Source organism: Odontesthes bonariensis, chromosome 10 (genome assembly GCF_027942865.1).
Source record: "Odontesthes bonariensis isolate fOdoBon6 chromosome 10, fOdoBon6.hap1, whole genome shotgun sequence".
NCBI classification, from domain to species: Eukaryota; Metazoa; Chordata; class Actinopteri; order Atheriniformes; family Atherinopsidae; genus Odontesthes; species Odontesthes bonariensis.
Genome location: NC_134515.1, coordinates 2,972,152 through 2,980,255, shown reverse-complemented (window position 1 = coordinate 2,980,255; position 8,104 = coordinate 2,972,152). Strand labels below are relative to the sequence as shown.

Sequence of the window (8,104 nt, the reverse complement as noted above, 5' to 3'; positions counted from 1 at the left end):
AAAGAAAATATTAAAATACAAAATGTATGATATATTTGTTTTAAAGAAGGGACACAAAGGTCACGAAGAAGTTATTGTTTCATTCCAATTTAAGTGGGCCCATTTATTGTTTGTGTGTGCGTGTGTGCGCGTGCATGTGCGCGTGTGTTTTGTAATGTTTACAAAAAGTGGAATAATTGTTAATATTGCATACAATATTAACAATTATTCCCATTCCGGTGCACTGTGTAAGATGGTGGCCAGAGTAGGTATTAGCTGCAGATTGAAACTGTGCTGTCTACTGCCAAATTTGATCTTTTCATGAATATTTACTAAATAATGATCTCATATTTACTAGTACGACCAATGAACATTATTTTTTGCAGGTAAAAATGTATATTTTTGGAAATTGTGTGTGTGTGTGTGTTTCTGGTAGGCACGCGCTGCTATTAAAATTCCCCATAGTAAATGGCAGATTAGTTGGCCACTGCATTTTATCTTCTGCAAACATGTTTAAAGACAACATTATTGGATTTGTCCCTTCCATCAGCTGTCTCCTGACATGATCAGGGGTGAAAGTCAGTGTAGCGGTGAGGCGTGGAGGTGTTATGCCGGAGAGTGCAGTCAGCCTGGGAGCCGGGGGAGGAGGTCTGAGGGGGGCCATCACAGGAAGATGAGGCTGTGGGACGGGGGAGGTTCACAGAGTCTGTTGAAAAGCAGATTCATCTCGTTGGCCATGTCCACAGTGCCTTCCAATCCTCTGTTGCTGGATGGTCTGAAGCCAGTGATGGTCTTCATTCCACTCCAGACCTCTCTCATGTTGTTCTGCTGGAGTTTTGACTCCAGAATTCCTCCTGTACTTATCCTTGGCCTCTCTAATCTTCCCTCTCAGCTCCCTCTGGATCGTTCGCACCTCCTCTCTGTTGCCAGCTCTGAAAGCCCTCTTCTTCTTGTTCAAAGCTAAAATAATAAAGTTGTATGAAGTAAATTAAGTAGACTGCAATACAAATTAAGATGTGATGTCTCAAAGTAACCTATTACAAACTGAGTTTTAAATTCACACAAAAATAACTAGACATGATCCATTTGGCCTACTTTAATGCCTTGCCAGGGGTAGGCCTACATGAAATGGCTGGGCTATTAAGGTCATTGTGTGCATTCTGGCTTTTGGGAACTGGTTTGACTAGTTTTGTTTTAGACAAAGCAGCTACAGCAACACTTTGCAAGTCCAGCACATTGCCTTTCTATATAAAGTCCAACAGATTGCATTGCCTTGTGTGTAGCAGTGGACTGAAATTAATAATTATAATAAAAAAGAGGTATGCCTTTAAGACTTTCTCCAGTGTATGTGACGTCATGGCCTGCTCAGGCCTGCGTTATGTACAATAGAAGTAAATGCTATAGTTTGGATTAAAATAAAGAGCATAAGCTTACTACAACAGCTCTGTACTTTAATGCAGAAAGCAATTTTGTGGACAGGGAACACTGCCGTCCTGCCAGTAGGAAAAAAAGTGTTGCTTCCACATAAGGGATATACTCTATTTACTAGAATGAAAGGTTGTTGTTGCAAACTTTATGGCTACTGTATGTGGATAGAACATTAAAAAAAATGGTTTTATTTATCTATTTTAGTCATTTTAAAGACTTTACCATCTAAAGTTTAGATATCACAAAGACCGCCCCAGAGCCATGGCTCTGGACCGCCCTCAGTTTGAATTCCAAATAGTCTGCTGATTGGCCACCAGGTTAACTGACGTTGTGGGGGCGTGGCTGTGGGGACAGGTATGAATGGGCTGAGCACAGTGAACAGGGTCATTCCCTTTGGACGCAGCCGGGCACCTTTTGGATTCTGCTGGAGGACCTGTTATTGACTATTGAAAAGGTAACATTCATTTTTGTTGACTAGTTAAAGTTGCACTATGTAGAATGGCAGCAAAGGCGTTTTTTTTTAATCTCTTGGACTGAGCATACCACATTAGTGCAGCTTTCATTTATTGTTTCTCCATTCATTGTTTATATAGCATATTATTGAACCACAGATGAAATGGAATAAGTAAAATAGGCTACAGTAAAATAAGCTGTTGTTTTAAATTCAGTTAAATGCAGACACACTCAAGCAAGTCAAGGGCCTAATTACTTGATAATGAGTTCCATTGTTAGCTGCAGTGCCTGCATGTTTTTGTAGCCTTCCTTTAGCAACGTGCCCTATGCACCAAATCACCAAAACCCATGTTTTGGGTTCTTGATGATCTGGGGAAGTGGAAAGACAACTGGAGCATTCTTAGAAATGTGTTTATTACTAGCTTATTTAAAACAGCCTAAAAAAAAATTGCTCAAATAAAAACACCCATTTACTGCAATTTATTATTGTACGGACTGAATTATTTACAAAATTAAATAAATGTTTCCCTGTCAGTACAAATTATGGTCTTTCGTTGCAGAAGAGTCTGCTCTGCAGCCAAGGAAGCAGGCCAGGAATGTGCGGCGACGTGAAAGCCCAGTTGGTAAGTTTGGTGCCAACATCACAGAAATCACCCATTACATGTTATGTGACTAATCTAATTGGTTCTTTTTTTTCTTTTCAGAACAACACATTCCTTCACCACCATCATGTAAGAGTTTTCCCAATTGTGCGATGTATTGGCATGGGCTTCTGTTTTCAAATTACATTCATAAGAATCTCGTCATAACATAATTGACATCTGTGTCATCTTTCTATGCAGATCAGAGCCGTGTAGCCGCCAGTCCCTCCAGCCATGCACCCAGCACACAGACGGGTGAAGACTCAGATATTGAGCATGAAACACTACCCCTGGAATTCGAGGGTATATTTGCTTTGAATTATATATTTATGCGATTACAAGCTACTAACCAAGAAAGCAGGCTAACAATTTTCTTTTCAAAAACTTCAGGAATGACCCTTGGCGAAGGCATGGCTGTCCTAATAAAGCGTAAGTACTTGATACACAATTGATGTTCACACAGCAAAAGTGTTTTGAGTGTAAAACTACAATGAATTTTATCTCAATTCCACCTTTAGTTATGAAGGAACAGAAGGCCATCCAGTTGCAAACAAGAAGAAGTAAGTACTACATGCACACATTTTCACATATAACAAGTATATTAATTTTTAAAAAATAAAATCAATTCTATAATAAATACACCTAGCAATGGAAGGCTTTTCATTTGTTTTCACTTCATTTAATTTGTTTTGTCTTTTTCTAGAAACGTTTCCTGGGAAGCCTGGGTGGGGCGAATCCGGGGGCCGCCGTTCGGCGCATGTTACGCCAGGTGGCTACAAATCAGGTCCTGGGGGAGTACAGCCTGAGGGGGAGGAGGGCAAAAAAGGCCTTCCAGGGCCTGGCCCTGTACAAAGTTGTTACCGGTAAGTTTAACAGGTATTTTTTTACAATTCAGTGTTATGCCAAGTTTGATTGAGGTTTTAAAGTGTAACTTTGTTTAAACTTTCATTTAACTTTCATTTGTAGAGGCCTGAATGCAGAACTACCCGCTAACAAAGGTTGCTGACATAGAAGAGTGCATTAGCCATGCACTGAAATTTGCACCGCACAGAAGGTAAATGTAAACTTTAGTCTGTCATATCAATCTCTGAATAGTCACATTAATGAAATTAAATATTGGTACTAAGTTGGATTAAACCGTTTTGTATTCTTTTTAGGCCAGCTCCTCAAGACGGAACAGACTGAACCATATCACCATCAGCACCAGCACCAGCACCCACACCCATTTTTTTTATTATTGTAGTAAATTGTATTTTATTCATACTGTTTTTTTGTTTATATTTTATTATTATTGTTTTATTGTAATAAAACCATGCAAATACACCCATTTTTTATGTTTATTCTTGTATTTAACAGTATTGATTTGGTAAACATTCTCGTCCTGCAACATTTGCCATCACTGCTTAGCTCTGAAGTAAATAGTTGTCGTGCATTTTTACAAACTAGAAATATGACAACATTGTGGGAAAGAACCCAAATATGTACCATGTTACTAAAGTGCATAATAACCTTGTTACAGAGAACTGAAACGTTTTGACTTTGGTTCTCTAAAGGTTTGGTTATAACCAAACCAAAATCTACCACTTAAAAACGTTCCCTTTGGTTGTATAGGGGAACCAACACATAATAAACAAGGTTGGGGGAACCTCATGAGAACATCTAGGGAACCAAATATCTAACCAACTACGTTGTGGGAACCATATGGGAACGGCAAGGGAACCATATGGGACCCACAAACATAACGTTCTGGGAACAAAAATAGGTGTAACCTGCTAACCATATTAGAACCCAAAAAAAAACAAAAATCAACGTACTCAGAACCTAAAAACAACCAAGGGCTAACGTTCCAGGAACATTCTCGGAACGAAAAATTGTTAGTAGGGTTAAAGCGAAATAACTTCCGAATGCGATGTTTCCTTCTGCGTGGACAGCAGAAAATAAAGAGGCACAGTGTGTGCTATGATGAGTATTCTCATTGGAAGGATATTTATTACCTGATAAAGAGAGTATGAGGCGCTTACCTGATGCAGCGATGATGAACAGAACCGCCTCCATCCTCCTTCAGGCTGATCTGCTCCTTCAGGCTGGGACTTCTCTAAATTTCAAAAGGAACATGCAAAATGCTGAATCCATTTGCCTTTTAGGCGGCTGAAGTTTATTCAGACATGGACATCACGTCAAAACAGCCCAAGTCAGTTTTAAATCACAAATTACTCATTTGCCTTCAGGCTTCTGCAGCTTGTCAACACCTGACGGCATCCTGAGAGCCGAGGGCCTCAGGAGGATACCTTCATGAAGGAAGGAGAGCAGAGCGCCGCAGACAAAGGAGACCACGTCTGTGTTCCAAACCGCATACTTCTTTTTTTTTATGAATTATATATTTATTCAGGTTTTTTACATAAGGTGAAACAATACAGAAAAGGGGGGGGGGGGGGGGGGGGAACACAGCAACACACACACAAAACAAAATAAAAAAATAAAAATAAAAAAAAATAAAAAATAAAAAAAAACTAACAAAACAGCGCTGGGTGAGTATGAAAAGTAACAATACAGATGTGCATCACAAGTATCAATATATTTACACACAAAAAAAAGAGGTAAGCGGTACACTTTTAAGCTTGACTGCAATCATCCTGGGTAAGGTGGTCTAGAATGGGCTGCCAGATCCTATGAAATGTTTTCAGTCTGTTTGACATGTCATATCTGAGTCTCTCCAGATGTAATACACCAGTCATTTCTGACAGCCAATCCTTAAATGTAGGCACAGATTCTGATTTCCACAGTCTTAATATCAATCTTTTAGCAATAATCATACCGTACATGAGAGTATTTTGAACAGAGAGGCTTTGGTCCAGTAGTAAGAGAGAGTAACCAAAAAGTGCAATTCGAGGATCTGGCTTAAATTCATTATCATATATTTCAGAGAACCATTTGAAAATCTCACACCAGAAATTATACAGGTTAGGGCATGTCCAAAACAGATGGGCAAGAGAGCCCTCGGCAGACTTACATCGATCACATAAGGGAGAGATAGTAGGATAGATTCTGTGCAACTTGGTTTTTGAATAATGAAGCCTATGTATTACCTTAAATTGAATTAGCTGATGTCTTGCATTAACCGAACATGCCTGGATCCTGTTGAGGCCCTCATCCCAAGTAATATCATCGATTTGTAGTCCCAGTTCCGCCTCCCATGATGTCTTAATAAATTGTGTGTCAACATTAAACTGTTCCAAAAATATTTTGACAAAATCAGAGACCAAGTGTTTAGAGTCAGGACGGCTCAACAAGAGTGTGTAGCACCTTTGTTCTTCAGGAAGCTGCTCAAAGTTAGATATATTCTGACGGGTATAATTCCTTATTTGTAAATACCTAAAAAAATGTGTTGATGGAATAGAAAACTTTTCTTGTAATTGAGAGAAACTAGCAAATTGTTTATTAATATATAGATCTTTTAAAGTAACAATGCCTATTTTCCTCCATTCATCAAAAACCCTGTCAGAAATAGATGGGAGGAAGGCATGATTATGATGAACTGGAGTATATATGATGGTATTGGGGAGTTTACAATTCTTCCTGATTTGCTGCCAAATTTTCACACTGTTCAGAACCATTCTATTGTGCAGCTTTGTGTTTGCAGGGAGACCAGGAGCTGAAAAGAGGAGTGCTGGCAAAGAGCTATTTGTAACACTATTTTTTTCAATAGCAACCCAAGCAGGGGTATCTTCTGAGACATCCATAGAATAACCATACTGCCAGTATACCAAGGCTCTTAGATTAGCTGCCCAATAGTAGTGCAGAAAACATGGTAAACCTAGCCCACCCTTCTCTCTGGATTTATGTAAATGAGTTTTTGATATTCTGTGGGATTTGAAATTCCAAATAAAAGGAACGATTAAAGAATCTATGGTTTTAAAAAAAGATTTTGTGAGAAAAACAGGAAGACTTTGAAAGAGATATAAGAATCGTGGCAGGGTGACCATTTTTATTGCATTTACACGACCTATCATAGAGATGGGGAGATTGCGCCATCTACCTATGTCTTCCTTCATCTTTTCTAACTTAGCAAGAAAATTGAGCTTGAAGATTAATTTAGGGTCTTTTGGTAAAACAACCCCTAGATACTTAAATTTATCTGTGATTTTAAAAGGTAAATTGAGCAGAAAGTTAGCATCCAGGTCCTTATGCAATGGCATGAATTCACTTTTCTGCCAATTAATTGTATAGCCAGAAACCTCACCAAATGACTTTATAAGATCCAATAGCACAGGGATGGTCTGCACAGGTTGAGACATAAAAATGGCCACATCATCTGCATACAGTGAAAGAAGGTGGTCCACATTCCCAAGACGTATTGGTTTGAGAGCTGGGTGTTGCCTGATACTAATAGCAAGGGGTTCAATCGCAATTGCAAAGAGTAAGGGGCTTAGAGGGCAGCCCTGCCGTGTCCCTCTATGTAGTGAGAAAGGAGTGGACCGATCTTGATTAGTTAGGATACATGACGAAGGATTAGCATACAGTATTTCAATCCACGAGATAAACTTGTTGCCAAATCCAAATTGCTCCAGCACTTTCCACATGTATTTATATTCCACCTGATCAAATGCCCGTTGTGCGTCTAAACAGAGTGCAGCTACCTCCTGGCCCTTCTCATATTTATGATACAGTATGTTCATTAACCTTCTTACATTAAAAAATGAAAATCTACCTGGAATAAATCCAGTCTGATCCGCGTGAATGATAGTGGTAATGTACTTGTTTAACCTATTTGCTAAGATTTTAGTAAAAATCTTCACATCTGTATTTAGCAATGCGATGGGACGAAATGATGTGAGATCCATCTCATCCCTCCCTTCTTTTAATAATAATGAGATATTGGCCTCATATAAAGAACCTGGGAATTTCTGAGCTTCGAATGAGTGATTAAACATTCTTAGCAAAAGGGGGGCAAACTGTCCTGGAAATTTCTTATACAATTCTATACCATACCCATCTGGGCCTGCACTCTTACCATTGGGAAATGACTTTATAGCATCTAAAATCTCCTGAATGGTAATGTCAGCATCTATCGCCTCCCTTGCTTCATTGTTCAATTTAGGAATGTCTAAACGTGCCATCCAGTCAGCAATGTTTCCCTTGGCTTTTGATTCATATGGTTCTTGGTAATATTCCCTAAAGGACTCATTTATGGTCTTAGGGTCTGTTATAATCTCTCCAGTTTCTGATCTGATTTGATGTATGGCCCTGTCGGCCTGCAAACTCCGCAGTTGTCTGGCGAGAAGTCTTTGGGGTTTATCTCCTAATTCAAAATATCTTTGTTTCAGTTTCAGTAACTGGTGCTTAACTTGATCAGATAAAATATTATTATATTCATACTTAAGCTTAAGAATCTTTTGCAGAATGGAAGAGTCAGTAGTGGCAGATTTATAAATGGCTTCCAGTTGTGTTAAGTCCCTTTCAATGTCCTTAAGCTGTTTTTGCTTTTCCCTTTTCATTGAGGATTCAAAAGAAATTATATGTCCCCTGAGCACAACCTTAAACGTCTCCCATAAAGTGGAGTATGTTACTTCTGCATTGTCATTAGTGTTCATGAACTCAGAAAT

At 38.9% G+C, this 8,104-nt stretch overlaps 2 long non-coding RNA genes across 2 annotated transcripts; both read left to right on the top strand.

Annotated features, from left to right (window-relative positions):
* The first annotated feature begins 2,418 nt into the window (after positions 1 to 2,418).
* Positions 2,419 to 2,793, top strand: LOC142390483 (uncharacterized). Its single transcript, XR_012770484.1, has 3 exons — positions 2,419 to 2,483; positions 2,565 to 2,591; positions 2,703 to 2,793. It is a non-coding gene; the product is annotated as an uncharacterized LOC142390483 (long non-coding RNA).
* Positions 2,794 to 3,197: 404 nt separating this feature from the next.
* LOC142390482 (uncharacterized) lies at positions 3,198 to 3,725 on the top strand. Its single transcript, XR_012770483.1, has 3 exons — positions 3,198 to 3,364; positions 3,468 to 3,555; positions 3,659 to 3,725. It is a non-coding gene; the product is annotated as an uncharacterized LOC142390482 (long non-coding RNA).
* The last annotated feature ends 4,379 nt before the right edge of the window (positions 3,726 to 8,104 follow it).